Raw genomic sequence first — 22121 nt, 5'->3', positions numbered from 1 at the left:
GTCCAGCATCCAGTGATCTGTATCTGGTCCAAAACATGGATGAGGCTCCTTGGATGTGCCTGCTTGGTTGTGGCTTCTCTTTATCCTGATAACTGTGAACTAAAAAGACAAGTTACCTGCCTCCCAAACACTCAACGTACAATGGTGAGGAAGGGAAAAGGTAACACAGTAGATGATTCTGTTCAAAAAGATGAAGAACAGGAAGCACATAACAATCACTGTTCTGAGCAATTCTGAAATCTAGCCAGTCACATGCCAGTCTACCTACACTGGGGCCAGGGAATGTTCCTTGATTGGGGCCAGTTTCTGGTTCCTAGCAGTGGTTTCCAAATACATTGTTCTCCTTGGTCTTGACTTCACTGTCTAAAATCTTGCCTGTACCCTCTAAAACATCATACCTTTTGAAAAGCAGTGGTTCTCGTTTACAGATGAGTTGTTCTCTCAGTCTGCCTTCTGGCCACAGAAAGTTAGGGCCTCGGAAGCCTCTTTTATTTTTGAACTATATCTGTCCTGTTTCATCCAAGCTGTCAGTATTTTTATAAGCAAAAATCCCTCAAAATTTTTATGAATTTTCTGTGAATCTGATTGTGATTCACTCCATGCCCCCAAATGTATATCATATTTTTCCAAGACAGGTATCTCTCTGCTTTGGGTTGTATAAGAGGATGTGATGGGAAAATGCCCTTAAGAGTCTTAGAAGCACTGTTATGTAGCTGAGAGGGTTTACTAGGCACCGCCTTAAGTCTTTCTGAGGTCTTAAAAAGAGGTTGCACAGTCACACCCTTGATTTGCTCTTTACCCTGAGACCGTTTCTTACTTTGAGAATCTCTTACTTAATTGGTAAGACTGAAAATTTAACACAGTTTTAATTTCCAGCCCAGCAGGTCCTGAAGCCTTCATATTCCCTCCAAATTTTGTTTGCAAACTGAAATACTCCTTTTTTAGTCCATCTCTTTCTTCCTGTATCTTATCATGTCAATTGATGTTTTCCACATTCTGCCTAGAAATCTTCTTAGTCAAGTTAACAAGTTCATTAGTGTTTCAGTTATCTATTACTATGTAAAACCACCCTAAACATATTGTCTTAACACAACAACAATACTTGATTATTTCTTGTCATTCCATGGGTTGGCCAGGCAATTCTTTTCCTTCATGTTGGCTGTGGAACTGGAACAACTAGAAGATAAAAAATGACCTCACTCACATAACTGGAAAGGAGTACTGGCCATTGGCCTTGGTTCTTTTCTTTTTAGACCTGTCCATATGTCTGCTTAGACTTCCTCCAAGCATGATGGCTAAATTCCAAGAGGAAACATTCCAAAAGAAAATCCTCAATGTGCAAATGCTTAACAAGTCTTTGCTTGTACTACCTTGTTTGCTAATGTCAATTGGCCAAAGTCAACGTACAGAATGTAAGTGTTCGGAGGCAGGGCTAATTGGAGACTACCCAAATAATCATCTACCACAGTTAGCTACATTTTCCATCTTCTAAAGTCACTTCAGGCAACAGCTCTGCCAATTTTTCCACTAGCACAAAACATGGGTTGCCATCTTTCTACACTTCAATAGTAGTTTTGTCACTGGTTTTCCAGCTTTCACTATTTGTCTCCTTGTCTCCTGTCTTTGTTATCTAGTGCTGCTATAACAGAAATACCACAAGTGGATGGCTTTAACAAACAGAAGTTTACTGTCTTACAGTCTAAGAGGCTAGAAGTCCAAATTCGGGATGCCATCTCCAGGGGAAGGCTTTCTCTCTCTGTTGGCTCTGGAGGAAGGCCCGTGTCATCAATCTTCCCCTGGACTAGGAGCTTTTCAGTGCAGGGACCCCAGGTCTAAAGGACATGCACTACTCCCAGCACTGCTTTCTTGGTGGTAAGAGGTTCCCATGTCTCTCTGCTCATTTCTGTCTTTTATATCTCAAAAGAGATTGATTTAAGACACAGCCTAATCTTATAGATTGAGTCCAGTCTCATTAGCATAATTGTTGATAATCCTAACTCATTAACATCATAGAGGTAGGATTTACAACACATAGGAAAATCACAACAGATGACAAAATTGTGGACAATCACACAACACTGGGAAGCACGGCCCAGCCAAGTTGACACTCATATTTGGGGGAGACAGTTCAATCTATAACACCACGTTTCCACTTTGTAGTCTAAAAGCCAACACTACATGTGTTAGGTTTTTATTATAGCAGCATCCCACTTTTAGGTACCAGTTTTTCTTTCAGCTAGCCTTTGTGTGGAACAAAACACCCTAAAATTTAATGGCTTAAATCAGCAACAACCTGTTATATCACATAATTCTGCCGGTTGGCTGAGCCGCTCTTCTCCCAATTTTACTTAGGCTCATTCATGTAGCAGCACTCAGCTGGCAGGTTAGCTTGGTGCTGAACTTAGCTGGAACATCTGGGATGCCTGGGTTTCTCTCTTCACATGGTCTTTCACCCTGGGCTTCTTCATGGTATGGGGGCCTCGAGGCAGCATTCCAAGGGTGTGAAATCAGCAACTGCAAGACTTCATGTGGCCCAAGCTTTGGAACTTGCCAAATGTCACTTCTGCCACATTCTATTGGATACAGCAAGTAGCAATGCCAACCCAGGTACAAGGGGATAGACTCTACCTCGCATAATAGGAGGAAATTTCTAGAAAGTGGAAATATTTAAAAGGAGGCAATCCAAGGATAATAGTGGTATTAACTGGTCTTCATTGCAGGCATTTGGATATTATCCTATCACTAACAGCTCTGTACTTCAGCATAGGCCTTAGAATGTTCTTTTTGACAGTGAATGTGACACCATTCCTCTTCATTTTGTCATTCCCGGCATAGCAGATCATAAGACTAATTTAAGATTGAAAATTGCCAACACCAGTCCTTTTCAAGTTACTAATGCCTAGGATATCAATCTTTATGTGTTCCATTTCGTTTTTGACAACTTCCAATTTTCCTAGATTCATACTTTGTACATTCCATGTTCCAATTATTAAAAGATGTTTGCAGCTGTTTCTTCCCATTTTGAGTCATGCCACATCAGCAAATGAACATCCCGAAAGAAAGCTTGACTCCATCTGTGTCATTAAGGTCAACTTTACTTTGCCATCTTTTGATTGACTTCCAGTGTGAGGGGCTCATCTTCTGGCACTATATCAGACAATGTTCTGCTGCTATTCATAAAATTTTCACTGGCAATTCTTTCAAAAGTAGACTACCAGGTCCTTCTTCTCAGTCTGTCTTAGTCTGGAAGCTCTGCTGAAACCCATCCACCATGGGTTGACTGTGGTGTGAATGATCACTTTCGTGGCCTTTCTCACCATGGTCTTGTAACTCCCACCTAGGTGATTGGGTGGGATTGTGCAGCTAGAATAACTGTAACCCACAAAGGGTATTGGTCACTTTTGCTATCTTGCTGGGCTTGAAATGAGCCACTTAAGTGGGAAAGAGAAGATCCCACCACCACCAAGGAAGAGCAGCCAGGAGCTGAGAGCATGTCCTTTGGACCCGGGATCCTTGCACTGAGAAGCTCCTGGAACCAGGAGACTGAGACAGAGAGAGAGAGAAAGAGAGAGAGAGAGAGACTGTAACCCTGAAGAAAACGAGAAGCAGGAGAGACCAGCAGGACACACAGTGGGCCTCTTGGCCTACAGGGTAAGAAAACGAGTGTTTTTGAATAGAGGCAGAGGGCCAGGGAGAGGCATGCCTGTGAGCAGGGCTGGGAAGAGGCTGTCCTGATCGGAGAACTGTATCCTGAGCGTTCCTGAACCTAAACTGTAACCTGTTACTTCCCTAATAAACTCCATAATCGTGAGTATGGTCTGTGAGTTCTGTGTGGCCACTGCAATGAATTATCGAACCCAGCAGAGAAGTAGAGAGTGCTGTGTGAGGGACAGTTGGTGTCAGAATTGGTAAAGACAGCAGAGAGATGAGGCATGTCTGACCTCCACCTCAAAGGAATCAGCCTTGGGCGGTTGATCTTGATTTTCCTTTCCCCTTGTGAAGAGAGAAGTCAGACACCTCCCCCTTGCCCTTTTTACAGTGACCTTACTGATATTTGAAATGCTGGTGGCATAGCTTCCAGCATCACAGCAACACAAAAGCCACCGCAGTATGACAAACTGACAGATGAGTGGTAAGTATTGGTCATTGGAATGTTAAAGTTGGAAACAAAGAAGGATCAGCAGTTGGAAAATATGGCCTTGGTGACAGAACCAAAGCTGGAGATCACATGATAGAATTTTGCAAGACCAACAACTTATTCATTGCAAATACTTTTTTTTAACAACATAAACAGTGACTACGCATGTGGACCTCACCAGACGGAATACACAGGAATCAAATCGACTACATCTGTGGAATAAGACAATGGAAAAGCTCGATATCATCAGTCAGAACAAGGCCAGGGACCGACTATGCAAGTTCAAGTTGAAACTGAAGAAAATTAGTAACAAGTCCATGAGAGCCAAAGTACCTGAATTTAGAGACCATCTTAAAAATACATTTGATGTATTGAACACTAATGATCAAAGACCACATGAGTTGTGGGATGATATCGAGGACATCATACATGAAGAAATAAAACGTCACTAAAAAGACAAGAAAGAAAAGATTAAATAAATGTCAGAAGAGTTTCTGAAACTTGATCTTGAACACAGAGTAGCTAAAGCAAAAGGAAGAAATGATGAAGTAAAAGAGCTGAATAGATTTCAAAGGGCAGCTTGAAAAGACAGAATAAAGTATTATAATGAAATGTGCAAAGAACTAGAGTTAGAAAACCAAGAGGGAAGAACACTGCATTTCTCCAGCTGAAAGAACTGAAGAAAAAATCCAAGCCTCGAGTTGCAATGTTGAAGGATTTTGTGGGCAAAATATTGAACGATGCAGGAAGCATCAAAAGAAGATGGAAGGAATACACAGAATCACTGTACCAAAAAGATTTGGTCTACGTTCAAATATTTCAGGAAGTAGCATATGATCAAGAACCGATGGTACTGAAGGAAGAAACCCAAGCTGCCCTGAAGGCATTGGTGAAAAACAAGGATCCAGGAATTGACAGGATACCGATAGAGATATTTCAATAAATGGATGCAATGTGCTCACTCATCTATGCCAAGAAATTTGAAAGACAAAGCTACCTGGCCAACCAACTAGAAGAGATTCATATTTGTACCCATTCCAAAGAAAGATGATCCAAAATAATGCGAAAATTATTGAACAATATCATTAATATTACACACAAGCAAAATTTTGCTGAAGATAATTCAAAAACAGTTGCAACAGTATATCAATAAGGAACTGCCAGAAATTCAAACTGGATTCAAAAGAGGACTTGGAACAAGGAATATCATTACTGATGTCAGATGGATCATGGCTGACAGCAGAGAATACCAGAAAGATGTTTACCTGTGTTTTATTGACTATGCAAAGGCATTCATTTGACTGTGTGGGTTATAACAAAGTATGGACAACATTGTGAAAAATGGGAATTCCAGAACACTTAAGTAATTGTCCTCATGTGAAACCTGTACATAGACCAAGAAGCAGTTGTTCAAACAGAACAAGGGGATACTGTGTGGTTTAAAAACAGGAAAGTGTGAGTCAGAGTTTTATCTTTTCACCATACTTATTAAATCTGTATACGGAACACTTAGTCTGAGAAGCCGGACTAGATGAAGAACACACCCTCAGGATTGGAAGAAGACTCACTAACAACCTGCGATACACAGATGACACAATCTTGCTTGCTGAAAGTGAAGAGGACTTGAAGCACTGATTGATGAAGATCAATGACCACAGCCTTTAGTGTGGGTTATACCTCAACATAAAGAAAACAAAAATTCAATAAGCAATATCATGATAAACGGAGAAAAGATTGAAATTGTCAAGGATTTCATTTTACTTGGATCCACAATCAATGTCCATGGAAGCAGCAGTCAAGAAATCAAATGACATATTATTACACTGGACAGATCCGCTGCAAAAAACCTCATTAAAGAGTTAAAAAGCAAAGATGTCACTTTGAGGCCTAAGGTGCACCTGATGCATGCCAGGGTATTCTCAGTCTCCTCATATGCATGTGAAAGCTGGAGAAGTGAATAAGGAAGACAGAAGGAGAGTTGATGCCTTTGAATTATGGTGTTGGCAAAGAATATTGAATATCCCATGGACTGCCAGAAGAATGAACAAACCTTTCTTGGAAGAAGTGTAGCCAGAATGCTCCTTAGAAGTATGGATGCAAAGACTTCGTCTCACGTACTTTGGACATGTTATCAGGAGGAACCAGTCCCTTGTCAAGGACATCATGCTTGGTAAAGCAGAGAGTTTAGGAAAAAAGAAGACCCTCAATAAGATGGATTGACACAGTGGCTGCAACAATGGACTCAAGCATGGCAACGATGTGAGGCTGGTGCAGTACCGGCAGTGTTCACTTCTGTTGTACATGGGCTTGCTGTGAGCTGGAACCATCCTGATGGCACCTAACAACAACAACAATCCAAAGATGTGTATGTGTGGTACTAGAGGTCGTTTGAAGGTAAACAAACCACGAATTGAAAACCTGTTACAGTGAGAATGGCAACTCTCTTGAACTCAAGGAGGAAGATGCCAATAGGCAATAAAATTTATTTTTCTAAATCTAAACAGGATGGTCTCTCATACCAGTTGATTCCTGCATACACACACACAGAAGGAAAAGCCACTTATTATTTTCGTAAAACAAAAGCCAATTATAGTGTAGCACAGTGGCATCATTAGGGTTGGTGGCACCCAGTGGGTAATTCATGGTGTCATACACACTCCCCCCCAAGAGCAGCTGGCGATCCCCCCAACCCCCTACACCCCCTACTCCCCCTAACCCCCATGTGGGTGGAGTGGCCCAGACCCCTGCCCCCCGCGGGCTGACTGCCACGGAGGCCCTTCCCCTCCCATCCCCCCACCTCCCACCTACTGCAGTCCCAGTGGCTCCTTGCTGGTACTCCATCTCCCACTGGCCCAGGCAGGAGACCCTCTTCTCAGCCCAGTGGCTGGTGCCACAACCAGGCCACCTGCACCCTGACTGGCTGGTGAAGGGGTGGGGGTAGACCCTGGGGTCACTTCGGTGTCACCCCCTCTGACAATGTCAGGTCTGTACCCACATAGTGATGCCATTGGTGTGGGAAAGTACAAACTGCAGAAAACCAGAAGTCGATAGAAGAAAAACAACTGGTTTACATGAGAGACAGGAGAAGGCTTTCTTCCCAGCAGAGTTACTTGGTGAACGCTGCCACCATCGCCCACAGAACCTCGTTGGTGTTGGCCTTCAGACATTGCACTTCAGGGTCTAAATCGAGAAGCTGCTGCACTCTCTTGGTGGCTAAATCATACTGCTCGTCCAGAAGAGGAGCAAAAGCGTTCTCCAGGACATCCGAGGTGTGGGCAAGGTAAATGAGGGCCAGCAAGCGCTTGTCCACGCAGTGAGGGTCATTGACCCATTTGTCAAGAACGGCTTCTTGTACCTTCTTGATGAGGCGCTGCTTAATGTTGTTGTTGGTGAGGGGATGTGTTGTCATGTCAAAAAGTAGGAAGTTCTGTTTCTCTGTTGTCAATACACCCTTTTCCTCCAGGTTTTTTCCTGCAAGTTTCCTAAGTGATAATGCAATTTTAGTTGATTCATGTCTCACCTAAAAAGAAGATTTAAAAAGTTAGAAAAGAATTTCAGCTATGACTTTCTTTGTACTCTTAACATATGTAGTGTTACGGACTGAATTGTGTCCCCCCAAAATGCATTTTGAAGTCCTAACCCCTACGCCAGAGACTGATCAGTCTATGGGGAAGGACATCATGCTTGGCAAAGTACAGGGTCAGCGGAAAAGAGGAAGACCCTCAACGAGGTGGATTGACACGGTGGCTGCAACAATGGGCTCAAGCATAGCAAGGATTGTATGGATGGCGCAGGACCAGGCAGTGTTTCGTTCTGTTGTGCGTAGGGCTGCTATTAGTCAGAACCAACTCGATGGCACCTAACGACAACAACAACCCCTACACTGGTGATTGTGACCTGGTTTGGAGAAATAGTGTTTTTCTCTGCAGATGTTATCAGTTAAATTAACTAAGTCACACTGGAGTAGGGCGGGTTCTAATCCTGACCCATTCTGAGTGGTATCTTATAATAGAGAAGGGCAGACACAGAAAGAGAGTCACATACAGGGGGAAGACACTGTGGGGGAATCTGTCTGTAAGCCAGGAACACCAAGAAACGCCCAGGGCTACCAGAAATTAGGAGAGAGGCATGGCGTGGTTCCTCTCTCCAAGCCCCCAGAAGTAACCCACATAGCGGAGACCCTGAGTTGAACTTCTGGCCTTAATCTGTTAGAAAATAAAGTTCTGTTTTTTAAAGCCACACCCTTTGTGTATTTTGTTATTGCAGCTCCAGGAAACTAAGACAAATAGCAAAACGTGTTCATTGTAGGCTACAGTTTGTAGCTGTTGTATTTCTAGTGTTTCTGGTGTTATGTCAGTCTAGGTTGCTACGATGAGAACTTCTTGTGGGACAGGGATAGTATTTTATCAATTTCTGTAGCCCAGCAGGAGTCTTGGCTGTACAGTGGTTAGGTGCTTAGCTGCTAAGCAAAAGGTTGGTGATTCGAACCCACCAGCCGCTCTTTGGGAGAAGGACATGGCAGTCTGCTTATGTAAAGATTTCAGCCTTGGAAACCCTACAGGGCAGTTCTACTCTGTCCTACAGTCGTTATGAGTCATATTGGCAGTGGGTTTTTTTTTTGGTAGCTCCATCACCAAGTATATTTCCCTGAACATAGTATTTACTCAATAAATACTCGTGAAAGAGAATGAATAAACTATCCTTATGAAGGGATTGGAACCCTGGTGGTGCAGTGGCTAAGAGCTTAGCCACCAACCAAAAGGTCTACAGTGTGAATCCACCAGCTGCTCCTTGGAAATCCTACGGGCAGTTCTACTATGTCCTCTAGGGTTGCTATGAGTCGGAATCAACTCGACGGCAACAGGTTTAGCTTTTTTTTGTTGTTATGAAGGAATTAGTACAGATGCCGATAGCTTTAGAATGAGCTGGAATGGGCCAAGTTGTAAAATAATTTCTGACATGTTTCTGTTGGCATGTATCAATAAAGAGCCAAAAGCTAAAAGCAAACATTTATTTTTTTATTTTTTAATAAACTTTTTAAAAAGAATAACGTTTGATTTGCAGCAAAGTTGCAAAGATAGTACAGAGAGTTCCCATATACCCCTGACTCAGTTCTGTATGTATGTATGGTACATTTGTCATAATTAATGACTTCGTATTGATAAGTTGTTATTGACTAAAGTCCATACTTTATTCAGATTTCCCTTGTTTTTACCTAATGTCCTTTCTGTGTTCCAGGATCCCATCCAGGATACCACATTACATTTGTTTGTCATGTCTCCTTAGGCTCCTCCTGGCTATGATGGTTTCCCAGACTTTTCTTGTTTTTGATGACCTTGGCAATTATGGGCAGTATTTTGTAGAATGTCCCTCTATTGGGATTTGTCTGATGTCTTTCTCATGAATAGACTGAGGATAAGAGTTTTGGGGAGAGAGACCACAGAAGTAAAGTCTCATTTTCATTACATCACAGCAAGGTAACATGCTATTAACATGACTAACACTGCTGATGTTGACCTTGGTCACCTGGCTGATATACTGTTTGTCAGGTTTCTCCATGGTCAAGTTACTTCCTCCCGCCCCTCTCTTTTCTGTACTCTTGGAAGAAGTCATCATCACCAGACCATACTTAAAAAGTGGGGAATTATGTTCCATTTCCTTGAGGGTAGAGTAGTTACATAAACATTTGGAATTGAAAGGTTTATTTTTCATTAAACAGCCAAATTGAGCTTCCCATTAAAGACGGTTGGCTGGAAAAGCTCATTAGCCTCTGTTGTTGTTAGGTGCTGACGAGTCAGTTTCAACTCATAGTGACTCTGTGCACAACAGAATGAAACACCTCCTGGTCCTGTGCCATGCTCACAATTGTTGCTATGTTTGAGCCCATTGTTGCAGCCACTGTGTCAATCCATCTCATTGAGGATCTTTTTTGCTAAACCCTCTGCATTACCAACCATGGTGTCCTTCACTAGGGACTGGTCCCTCCTGATAACATATCCAAAGTACATGAGACAAAGTCTCTCCATTCTCACTTCTAAGGAGCATTCTGGCTGTACTTCTTCCAAGAGAGATTTGTTCATTCTTCTGGCAGTCCACGGTATATTCAAAACTCTTCACCCACACCATAATTCAAAAACATTGATTCTTCCTTAGTCTTCCTTATTCACTTCTCCAGCTTTCACATGCATATGAGACAATTGAAAACACCAAGGCTTGGGTCAGGCACACCTTAGACTTTCAAGTGACATCTTTGCTTTTTAACACTTTAAAGACATTTGTGCACTTTAACACTTTTAGAACAGATTTGCCCAATGCAATATGTCACTGCTTTCTTGCCTGCTGCTTCCATGGGTGTTGATTGTGGATCCAAGTAAAATGAAATCCTTGATAACTTCAGTGTTTTTTCCACTTATCATGATGTTGCTTATTGGTCCAATTGTGAGGATTTTTGTTTTCTTTATGTTGAGGTGTAATCCATACTGAAGGCTGTGGTCTTTGATCTTCATCAGTAAGTGCTTCAAGTCCTCTTCACTTTCAGCAACATGTCATATGGCAGGTGGTTAATGATTCTTCCTCCAATCCTGATTCTGTGTTCTTCCTCATATAGTCCAGCTTCTACACCCTCCAAAAACGAGATGAAAATGACAGGAAAAGGATTTTTATAAAGGGACAAATCCACAATGAGAACAGGAGAGACAACAATATCAATACAGTTTTGAATACTGTAAAGTAGATGGAAAAGTGATAAATCAATTATCGGAACCAAGAATTAATGCTAAACTGGCGGTGGACAAAGCAAAGAGGTCATCTAGTTTACACTGGAGAACTCCAAAGGGTCAGGAATTGGCACCAGATATCTCTGAATATGGAGTTGGGGGGGGGTGTTTAAGCAAGCAAAGGTGGGACTATAGAGGGATGGCTTGAAAGTCTATTTAAAGAGCATCTCCAGATCTTCTCCTCCAGTCCGTGCAGCTGCCCCAGTAGAAGAGAACAAAACAGAGGGTCTCTGAATGTGGGGATATCAGGCACAGTTGAAGGAGAGGAAACCTCCTGCTGAAAACGGAGTTAAATAAAAGCTTATGTTCTAAAATTTATGACATTGCAGCCTTCTACTTCCTTTTCACTCCTAGAACACTAGCTAGCAGCTAGGATTATATTTTCCAGTCAAGACATTAGAAGGGTCTTCTCTAGAAAATTAGACCAGCTCAAGAGAAATGAAAAAATACTGACGTCAGAAATTTCCCCAAAGAACTACGATGAAGCTCCCACTTAGCCAGCTCCTTTACCCTTCACATGCACATATACAGCTTCCAAAGAACATTTTTTGTCTCTCTTTATAATATAGCAGGCTGCAGAGGGGATCAGACATTTGGTAGAATTCTCCAGTGAAGCCATCTGGGCCAGGGCTTTTTTTTCGTTGGAAGTTTTTTTTTTTTTAATTACCTTTTCAATCTCTTCTCTTGTTATGGGTCTGTTCAGATTTTCAACATCATTTTGTGTTAGTTTGGGTAGGTAGTGTGTTTCTAGAAATTTGTCCATTTTCTCTAGGCTTTCAAATTTGTCAGAGTATAGTTTTTCATAGTACTCTCTTAAGGGCATCAGACATTTGGGAAAAGCTCTCTAATGTGAAATACAGAGGCCAAATAAAAATATTGAAATTAAAAAAAGATGTTATAATTGCCCCAAAGAGGAAACAACCCAAATGTCTCATCAACTGGTGAATGGAAAAACAAAATGTGGTACATCCATACAGTGGAATATTTTTCTGTAAGACAAGGGAAGAAATTACTGATGCATGCTGCAATGTGGGTGGACCTCAAAACATTAGGTGATGGGAAGGAAGCCAGATCACATATTGTATAATCTCATGTCTATGAACTGCCTAGAAAAGGCAAATCTATAGAGATAAAAAGCAGATTAATGAGTGACTGGAGTCAGGGTGGGAATGGGGATGAACTGCAGAGAATAAGGAATCTTTGCGGGATGATAGAAGTGTTCTAAAACTGGACTGTGGTGGCAGTTTGTGCGATTTGGTAAATGTACTAAAAATCGGTGAGTGAAATTTTTACTTAAAATGGATATTTTATGGTACGTAAATTATACCCCAATAACACCATTGAAAGAAAGGAACTCAGAGGAAACTAAAACCTTTGGAAGGAGAAGAAAAATAAATGAAAATTAATCATTACTGTCATCAGAGAAATAAGAGATCCATCAAACAAGAACAAGAGGATAGTTTAAAAAGAACAATGAAAATACTAGGAAAGTAAATATTGGACAGCAGAAATGAAAAACTCAGTAAAAGAGTGGAATATATAGTCAAGGAATCCAAAACATAGAGCAAAATGGCAAGTAATTGGGCAATAAGAGAGAAAACATAAGACATTATAGGATCAACCCAGAAGGCCTAACGGCTAAATAATAGGAGCCCCAGGAAAAGAAAATAGAAAAAATAGTGGGGGAAAAGAAATAAAATGCAAAAGAATTTTCGAATGAGTAAAAAAACGAAACCAACAAAACAACCACAAAAATGCTCATTATCATGGTTTCTCAAAACACCAGGGATAAACAGAAAACTCTGCAAGTTTCTGGTGTGTGTGTGAGGAGGGCCAGGGAAGACAGGTAATCAACAGAAGATGGTGGATAAGCATGGCGTGAAACTTCTCGGCGTGAAACTTTTCAAATGGAAGATAGGTGATAATAAAGCTATACCTTCAAATTTCTAATGGAAAATTGCTTTTCCACTAAGAATTCCGTATCTAGCCAAAGTATGCATCAAATGAGAGACTAAGAAGAAGTCATTTTCAGACAGGCAAGGACTCAAAAAATGTACCTCCCAATCACCTTTTTTCTTAGGAAACTATTCGATGATGGGCCCCAGAAAAATAAAAAAAAAAGAAAAACAAAAGGACTCATCCTAGAAGGAGGAGATTTGGTATACATGGCTCTAGGAAAGAGAGGCTCCAACAGAGGCAAAGAGAATTCTTGGTGTGATGGCAAATGGAAGTCTTAATATACTAGCTGAGCAGCAGGCCCACAGTGGAGCCATTCCAGATTGGCAGAGGAGGGGAGAGGCAGTAGGAAGGTCAAATCCCAAAATTCTGGAGTTCTTCAATTATCTAACATACTTTCCAGGGAATTTAGCTGAGAGGCATTTTACAGAGCTGCTGAGAGTGTGGGAAGACTTCAATGTTCAAAGAATATTAAAGACATTTTTAAAAATGAGGCAATTATTAACTCCAGAAAAAAAGTTATGTAAGAATGGAGATGCAGTCATGCTACTTGGCTCAAACGTGAACCATGTTCACATTATCAAAATCATGAGAAGTATGATTTGTAGATTTAACAGATATTTGAGATGTAATTTTATTGGGAGGATGGTGGAGAGGAAAGAAGGGATAAAAAGCTAAAATTCTTATTATCTGTAACTAGAAATCAATAGGCAAGTGTACAAGACATGAACCAAGAGTTAGCAGTATATATGTATTATTTAGAAATAAGTAAAATTACAGAAAACAGATTAAAAATTGAAATTGGTTACTTGATGGATGGGAGGGTGAGAGGGGATTGAAGACAAAGAATTGTCATTTTTTAAAAAACTTTTACGAATATTTGACTTTTTATATTATTCAAATATACTTTGATAAGTATAAAAATAATTACAGTCATTAATTGAATGCAAAAAAATGTAAAATTGAAATTGTATAGTACTGAGAAATAGGAAGCCTCAAATTATAGCATTAAACTCAATTTAATATACATAAAAGCTTATTTAATCACGGGAATTAATACCAAAAAGGAGACATGATTTGGAATAGTCATTTTACATTTTGTGATTTGCCTCATAAAATTGGAATTTTAAAATCCTACTGATTAATTCATGAAGGGTTGAGGATTTCATCCCTCCTTTCTGAGGTTCATTAATATTTAAAGCTCTAGTCTGTATTTGAAGCATAAAGAACTTTATTAAATTAAAGAGTGGCAAATCAGTCCTCTTTGAAGAAAAACACTACAATTTGCATTCAAATTCTCCCTCATCTTTTAAAAAGAGAAAAGACAGCATTGATTTCAGGCCTTATTATATCTAGTATCCCAAAAGTTTACAAATGGAAATTATATCCAAATGATGAATGTAATCTTGATTACTTCTGTTTTCTAGGTTAAACATGCATGAACACCCCAGTATTTAAATATTAACAAATCAATGCCAGTTATTTTACTCATCTGTAGTCTCAGCCCAGTGGTGGAAGGGCTTGCCTTCCCTCCTGCCCTTTCACCCTTTTGTCTCTTCCTTCCTTCCCTCTCCCCCTCACAATTATTTTGGAAGCATTTACTTTGTTACCGGTATTGGCTGGGTGCTGGGAATACAAAAATGAACAAAATGCAGTCTTTTCTACAGCGAAATTACAATCTGGTGCCACTTGACACAACTAACTAGAAAACAATATGAAAAGGGAGAGAACAACAAAGTACTGTAGGAATAGAGAAGAATCAGAATTTACAGGGTGCCTGGGGAAAGGGTATACCAGGAAAGACTCAGAAGAGGACACTTTCTTGCTTTGATTTGGAGAGCTTCAACAACCAATGGGAGAAGGCTCGTTCCCTGCTGTAGAGGGAGCAGCAAGCATCCAAGGGCATCGGTGGCTAAGGTGAAACGCCCAGGGCACCGAGAAACTCTGCATCCCAAGGTGTTTGGCTTCTGGTCCTTTGTTGCTCTGCCTATGATGCACCACCCCAGTCACTCCCACACATGGGAGGAAGCTAGGACGGCGGGGGAGTTCAGCTAGAACTGGACACACCTGGTGGAGGCCATCGAGGGCTCTATGTAACAAGGAATGGCTGTTAAATGTCTAGCACAAAGAATGCATTGTAAGCACCTATGAATAAATGTGTGCTCTGTGTTTAAAAAAAAAATTTTTTTTTTTTTTCTGTGATTAGGGCTAAATTAAAGATTTTTGGACAAAAGATTTTCTTGAAGTTCTGCATTATTCAGGTTAATGTGAGAAAAGCCTTGCCAAACAATTTACTTACGCAAATAGGATACATAGTATTCTTTCATTCAACAAATATTAATTGGGTGCTTGCTAAGGGCGGCTGTCAGTGCTCAAGACACTGAGGACATAGCAGTGAATGAAAAGTTGTGACACCTATCATAATGACTTCCATCCATTGATAGTTTCGTCTTTCTGGATGAAAAATAGCATTATCAGAAATCAACTTAAAAATTCCATGAAGCCTAATTTAAGTGATTGACCAACAATATTGATGAAAACTTAGATGCACACATGGCAGGAGCTTTAAAATTTTTATTATAAGAAAATTGTATCATTGTCCTTGGTACTATGTTAACATCACAAAACTGAAGAGGGCTCCATCTATAAAGCCGCTAGTCTAGTGCCACCTAGTGTCCCAACTGCTCAACTATGTGATTTAATTGGCAGAAACAGTAAGGCAAGGATTCCTTGTTAGTTTCCTCTGCAGCTGTAACAAATTACTACAAGCTTGGTGGCTTAAAACAACACAATTTTATTATTTCACAGTCCTGGAGGTCAGAAGTTCAAAATATGTCTCACTGGGGTAAAATCAAGGTGTCAACAAGGCTGTGTTCCTTCTGGAGGCTCTAGGAAAGAAGCTGGTTCCCTGCCTTTTCCAGCTTTCGGAGGCTTCCTATTTTGCTTTGGAGCCCGGGTGATGCAGCGGTTAAGAGCTTGGCTGCTAACCAAAAGGCCAGCAGTTCCAGTCCACCAGCCACTCCTTGGAAATTCTATGGGGCAGTTCTACTCTGTCCTATAGGATCGCTATGAGCTGGAATCAACTCTATGGCAACGGTCTTGGTTTTGTATTGTTTAGCTGGTGGCCCCTACCATCTTCAAAGCCGGCAATGGCAGGTAGAATCTTTCTCACGCTGCATCACTCTGAGGCTGCCTCTCCTGTTTCACTTATAAGGACCCTTGTGATTACATTGGGCCCAACTGGATCCAGAGTAATCTTCCCATCTTATGGTCAGTTGATTAGGAATCTTAATTTTATCGGCAGCCTTAATTCTCCCTTGCCATGTAACATAGCAAGGAGCCCTGGTGGCCCAGTGGTTAAAGTGCTCGGCTGCCAACCAAAAGGTTGGTGGTTTGAACCCACCAGTTGCTTCGAAGGAGAAAGATTTGGCAGTCTGCTTCCATAAAGATTTACAGCTTCCGAAACCCTACGGGGGCAGTTCTGCCCTATAGGGTCACTATGAGTCAGAACCGACTCGACAGCAGTGTATTTCCGTTTATGTAACATAACATGTTCACAGATATTGAGAATTTACCAGAATCTGTGTCAGAGTAGAAAACCATAGTATTTTTAATGGCTGATTTTTCAAAGTAGATCACCAGGCCTCTCTTCCAAGGTACCTGTGGTGAACTTGAACCTCCAACCTTTCAGTTAGCAGCCACATGCATTAACTGTTTACACTACCTAGGGATTCCTTCTGGAAATTAGGATGTAAAAACTTTGGGGATCCATTATTCTGTCTACCACACAGACTATTAGTTTTTTCAGGGAGCAAGTATACCACTTTTTATGTTTCAGTCCAATGGCAAAGACATCAAAGCCTTTTTCTGCTCTTATTTACAACTTGGAATTGACGGCCATAAAAAGAAACATCTCTTTTGCTAATATCTATAAAGTATACCAAGTGTTTAGAAATATCCACAGTGAAATTTTATTTATCCTTTGCTTTTTGGTTTTGCTAATTTCAGCTGGAAAAAAACCAAACTAAATATAATTTGAAATTAACCTTAAAAGTGTTTCATGTAGACAAAATCAGGTCTAAGCCCAAATCTTCCTGGATAATACATAAAACATAAAAATAGAGAGCTTTTCTTTTTTTATTGGGCAGATAAGTGGTTTCATTCACTGGACAAAATGGTCAGAATAGAGCTCACACACAACGAAACTCTAAAAGGGTTAAAGGGGAGTGAGAAGAGAGTCTGTCCATGCTTTAATTCTACAGCTCTGCCTCCCTAGCACAGGTCGTTTGTAGTTGCCATTGAGTTGGCTTGTACTCATGGCAACTTTATGTATAACAGAACGAAACATTGTGCCATCTTCATGATCTCTGGTATGTTTGAGTCCATCCTTGTGGCTGCTATGTCAATACATCTCATAGAGTAGCAGAGGGGCATCCTGCTTTTTATTGGTCATTTGTTAGCAAGGACAAGACTGCTTTGCACCAGCGATTTTTTAATAGGCTGCTTCTCAAGTGGCCTTCAGAGTGAGGCTAATAAGATAAACTTGCTCCTTCTCCTTTTTCCATATGTAGGCAATGTATGCTAACCAAGCACCAAAGGAAAACCAACACATTTTCAATAGTTCATCCCCTCCCTTTTCTGTCATGTCATACACAGTATGTCATGGTCAGGGGACATCAATATCATCTAGGTCGGATGAGGAAAAACCCACAGTAACTGAAGAAATTTTTCTGCTGCAAGAATTTTACCACCTGATGATAGTACCAGCTAGTAGCAATGTGGAGTCCCTGGGGAGCGCAGATGGCTAAGCACTGGGCTACTATCTGAAAGGTTGGCGAACCCCCCCAGAGGTGCCTCGGAAGAAAGGCCTGGTGACTTGCTTCTGAAGGGTCATAGCCTTGAAAACCTTATGGAGCACAGTTTTACTCTGACACACATGGGATTACCAAGACTTAGAATTGACTCAACAGCAACTAACTTTTTTTTTTTTTAGTAGTAATTTAAATCTTTCCAGAGCCTATTTAAGGCTTTCTTTCCAGTGGGAGGAAGATTTCCTTAAAACATTAAAGTGTCTCCAACCTATCGTAGGACTTCCTTACAAAGTACTTTAATAAGCAATAGCCATTAAACTGCAAACATAAGTGTTGACAGTAGTGTTTTATAGTTTTTATTGTAGAGGTTTTACATGTCTTTTGTTAAAAAAATTTCCTGTGTATTTTGTGAATTTCCATGCTATTTTAAATGGTAATGGTTTTGCTTCTTCATTTCTTTCTTTTCCTTACCTTTTTACACAGGCTGGGACCTCCGGTATAATACTGCCTTGTTCTCAATCTTAGGAGAAAACATTCAACATTCCACCATTAATTTTGATGTTATGTTTTTCATAGATACCTTTTATCCGAGGAAACCCTGGTGGTGTAGTGGTTAAGTGCTACAGCTGCTAACCTAAGAGGTTGGCAATTCTAATCTGCCAGACGCTCCCTGGAAACTATGCGGCAGTTCTACTTTGTCCTATAGGGTCGCTATGAGTCGGAATCGACTCGACGGCAGTGGGTTTGGTTTTTTTTTTTTTTTTTTGGCCTTTTATCAGAAAGTTCCCTCCTAGTCCCAGCTTGCTGACAATGTTGCTTTTTGTTTTTAAATCATGGGTGGCTATTGAATCTTGTCAAAGGCATTTCTTTCCATCTATTGAGATGATCATATAGCTCTCATCAATTATTCTGTTAATATGGCAAATAATATCAATTGATTTTCAAATGTTAAAGCAACCTTGCGTTTCTGGAATAAACCCCACTTGGTCATGAAGTGTCCTTTTTATGTATGGCTGCTTTCAATTTGCTAATATTTTGTTAAGGATTTTGTATCCTGAGAGATGTTGGTCTCTAATTTTCTTTTCTTGTAATGTGTTTGTTAAGTTTTTGTAGGGTTTTATTGGCTTCATAAAATGAGTTGTGAACATTTTCTAATTTTAAAAGGAATTTGTGTAAGATTAATACTTTAATTTCTCTGCTTCTCTCAGTCGTGAGGTGCCACAGGAACTTGCTCGGCCCATGCCAGGGTGGGCTTCCCAGAGTGGCTGGGAAGTGACAATGATATCAGACTTGGGGCAACTCTCAACCAATGAGGAATGGGAATGAGTGGATCAGCTATCCCCAAGGAAAACCTTGGAAACCACGTGTGGAGGACCGCAGAGCCAAAGATGGAAGGCACCTGGTTCTCAGAATCCTTGCTGGAGGAAAGCCTGCTCAGCAAAAACAGCTGTTTTGGACTTTATGAAAATGAGACACTTTCATTTTGTTTGAACCATTAGTTGTTGTTTTCTTAGTCACATATATCCTTGCTTTTACTAACATAGGTCTATTTCTGGACTGTATTCTGTTCCATTCATTTGTCTGTCTGTTCATATGCCAGTACTATACTGTTTTAATTAATATAATTTTATAATGTATTTTAGTATCTAAGGGGACTAATTCCTTCATTAACTTTTTTTATTGTAGTGAAAATATACACAAAACATTCGCCAATTCCACAATTACTACATGTATAACTCAGTGACATTGATTACATATTGTATAACCATCATCAGTATTCTTTTCCAAATTATTCCACCACCATTAACTTAAACTCAGTACTTCCTAAGCAAAAACTCCTTCTTCCTCCTTCCCACCCCATCCCTGGTAACCACTAATAATTTTTACTTTCTACATATATGCTTATTTCATAAGTGAGATCATACAGCATTTATCCTTTTGTGACTGACTTATTTCACTCAGTGTGATGTTTTCAAGGTTCATCCACGTTGTGGCATGCATCAGGACTTCATTTTTATTTATGGCTGAGTAGTATTCCATTATTGACTATGCGAAGGCATTCGACTGTGTGGATCGTAACGTGTTATGGATAACACTGTGAGGAATGGGAATTTCAGAACACTTAATTATGCTCATGAGGAACCTGTACATAGATCACGAGGCAGCCATTCGAACAGAACAAGGGGATACTGCATGGTTTAAAGTCAGGAAGGGCATGCATCAGGGTTGTATCCTTTCAGCATACCTGTTCAGTCTTTATGCTGAGCAAATAATCCAAGAAGCTGGACTGTATGAAGAAGAACGAGGCATCAGGATTGGAGGAAGACTCATTAACAACCTGCATTATGCAGATGCCACAACCTTGCTTGGTGAAAGTGAAAAGGACTTGAAGCACTTACTGATGCAGATTAAAGACCAAAGCCTTCAGTATGGATTACACCTCCACATAAAAAAAAAAAAAAAAATCCTCACAACTGGACCAATGAGCAACATCATGATAAACGGAGAAAAGATTGAAGCTGTCAAGGATTTTATTTAACTTGGAGTCACAATCAACAGCCATGGAAGCAGCAGTCAGGAAATCAAAAGACACATTGCATTGGGCAAATCTGCTGCAACAGACCTCTTTAAATTATTGAAAAGCAAAGATGTCACCTTGAAGACTAAGGTGCGCCTGACCCAAGCCATGGTGTTTTCAATCTCATCATATGCATGTGAAAGCCGGACAATGAATAAGGAAGACTGAAGAAGAGGTGAACTCCTTTGAACTGTGGTGTTGGCAAAGAATATTGAATATACCATGGACTGCCAAAAGAATGAACAAATCTGTCTTGGAAGTACCACCAGAATGCTCCTTGGAAGCAAGGATGGGGAAACTACGTCTCACATACTTTGGACATGTTATCAGGAGAGATGAGTCCCTGGAGAAGGACATCATACTTGGTAAAGTAGAGGGTCAGTGAAAAAGAGGAAGACCCTCAAGGAGTTGGATTGACACAGTGGCTGCAACAATGGGCTCAAGCAAAACAATGATTGTGAGGATGGTGCAGGACTGGGCAGTGTTTTGTTCTGTTGTACATAGGGTCACTAGGAGTTCGAACGGGTCTCTACGGTGCCTAACAACATTTCTATTGTATGTGCAAACAACATTTTATTTCTTCTTTCACTTGTTGATGGACATTTCAGTCTTTTTTACCTTTTGTCTATTTTGAAAGGTGCTGCAATGAAAGTTCGTATACAGGTTTCTGTTTGTATTCCTGCCTTCACTTCTACTTGTTATGTATCTAGGAATGGGATTGCTGGGTTATATGGCAGTTTTACGTTTAACTTTTTGAGAAACAGCCAAACTATCTTCCATAGTGGCTGTACCATTTTATCTTCTTACCATCAATGAATGAGGGTCCTAGTTTCTCTAAAACTTCACCAAACACCTGTTGTTTTTTTTTTTTTTTGGTCATTGCCATTCTAATAGGAGTGAGTGGTATCTCATTGTGGTTTGGTTTTTAATATTTTATTGTGTTTTCAGTGGAAGTTTACACAGCAAAATTAGGTTCCCATTTAACAATTACTACACAAATTGTTCAGTGACGTTGGCTCATTTTTCACAATGTGTCAACATTCTCATTAATTTCATTCTGGATGTTTTGTTTCCAGTAATCTGGTTTCGTTGGTCCTTTACCCTTTAATCTTTGCTTTAGAATACTTGTTGACCATTTGGTCTCATATAGATGAGTTTTTAAAGGTGTGCAGTACTCACTGGTAATATTCTTTATTTTATGAGCCAATCTTTTATTTAGATAAAAGGTGTTCTCAGGGGGTAGTTTCAGTTCAAGGTTTATGGAGTATCTCTGGGTGATAGTCTTGGGGAATCCTGTAGTCTCAGCTGGTCCAGTAAGTCTGGACTTTTTAAGAATTTGATTTCTGTCCCACATTTTTCTCCCCTTCTATCAAGATCCATCTTTTGTGCCCCTGATCAGAAAAGGCATTAGTGGTAGCTGAGCACCATCTAGTTCTTCTGGTCTCAGGGTAGATAAGGCCATGGTTTGTGCAGGCTGTTAGTCCTGTAGATTAGTTTCTTCTCTGGTCTTTAGTTTCCTTCTTTATCTTTTGCTCTGGATGAGAAGAGCCTGATAGTTGTATCTTAGATGGCTGCTCACAAGCTTTTAAGACTCCAGATGCTACTCACCAAACTAAGGTGTAGAACATAAGCTTTATGAACTAAATTAGGCCAACTGACAGAGTTGTCCCACAATACTATGGTCCTAAGGCTTTAAACCCAGAAAACCAATCCTGTGAGGTGTACCTGTAACTGTGCTTTATATATATATATATACGAATATATATGTATGCATATACATAGACCTATGTATGTATGCACACATATACACACATGTACATACCCATACACACATATGTAACCAGATATATTTTTTGGTTGTT

At 40.3% G+C, this 22121-nt stretch overlaps 1 pseudogene; it reads right to left on the bottom strand.

The window, feature by feature from the left end:
* Positions 1 to 7156: 7156 nt before the first annotated feature.
* LOC100662181 (Golgi phosphoprotein 3-like) lies at positions 7157 to 7764 on the bottom strand (annotated as a pseudogene).
* Positions 7765 to 22121: the final 14357 nt, after the last annotated feature.

This window comes from Loxodonta africana, chromosome 2, assembly GCF_030014295.1.
Source record: "Loxodonta africana isolate mLoxAfr1 chromosome 2, mLoxAfr1.hap2, whole genome shotgun sequence".
In the NCBI taxonomy this organism is placed as follows: Eukaryota; Metazoa; Chordata; class Mammalia; order Proboscidea; family Elephantidae; genus Loxodonta; species Loxodonta africana.
This window is presented reverse-complemented; position numbering and strand designations above follow the sequence as displayed.